Genomic DNA, 1192 nt, shown 5'->3' with positions numbered 1-1192 from the left:
AGAGAATAGTGCAACAATGAATGAATGGAAACCCAAAATCTCTGTAAATGTTTATGAAAATTAATAAAATATAATTATAGAAAAAAAGAAAAGATGTTACAGAGTCAAATAGAATTGGATTGGTCTTTCACGGCGTAAGATTTACTCGCAGGCAAACTCTGGGCTGCACCCTGATGGAGCCCCACCCTGCCCCGGGCTGGCCCCTCTCTGCCCACTTGGCAGGCACCTGGCTGTGGGGGCAGGAGTGCGCGTGGGAGGTGAGGGTGCAGGAAGAACACGGCAGCTCCTCGCCACTGGAGGCTGGTGTAAGTTGACTGTTGCTATGCAGGGTCCACAAAGGGTCTTTATTTACAGACCACTCCCGATGGCCCTCCGGGTCGCACGCCCAGCGCTCAGCCTCCAAGGGCCGAGCACAGCTCCACACAGTGCCCGCTGGACCCACCGGCACCGGGCGGCGCCAGTGCACTTCAGCCAACGGGGCTCATTGGGGACAATCTCAGACACTCGGAAAATGTAAGATGAAATCGATTAAATAAGTTAAATATGCATTCAACGTCTCTGGGTTAACAGTTCAATCACGTGACATGAACCAACAGTGACTCAGCTTGGTCCCTAACGAGAACGAAGCGGTGACTTTATTTCCAAGTGTGGGGTCGACCAGTGAGCGAGCACACAGCTCCAGGTTCTACCATGCACGCCCGCCACCGTACACTTCCAAGGAAAAACCAGACCCCAGTCAGTCCTCTGAGGACGCAGCCAGACTGGACCAGAGGAGGGAGGGAGAGGGCAAGTGGTGTGGAGGGCTACTAGCAGGGTGACGGGCTCCCCGCTGGGCTCCTGAGGCCCCAGGGCCAGCACCGGACCAGCAAGGAGTGTCCTGTTTGAAGAGAGGTACCCAGGACATGGGCCAAGGTTACAGACGTTTAAAATGACAAAAGATGCCACTGTGGTCGGATTCCTGGCTTCCCCATCGCTGAATCAAGACTGTTCTTTGCCCCTAATCATTACTATACATTTTACACTTTCTAAAAGCTTGTTATATTACGTTGTATCTGTGTGCGCAGGGAGGGGTAATTAAAGGCAAGACCTGTGAGATGTCGTCATACATTGATTTCTTTTTACACATGGTTATGATAAGTTGAATCCCGTGATACGCAGCTCCGTGGATCCAGTGGCCGTCGGCATGTGGCCT

This window comes from Elephantulus edwardii, unplaced genomic scaffold (genome assembly GCF_000299155.1).
Source record: "Elephantulus edwardii isolate Elephantulus edwardi_28Jun2011 unplaced genomic scaffold, EleEdw1.0 scaffold00209, whole genome shotgun sequence".
Classification (NCBI taxonomy): domain Eukaryota; kingdom Metazoa; phylum Chordata; class Mammalia; order Macroscelidea; family Macroscelididae; genus Elephantulus; species Elephantulus edwardii.
The sequence above is the reverse complement of the archived record's forward strand: the minus strand, read 5'-3'. Positions refer to the sequence as shown.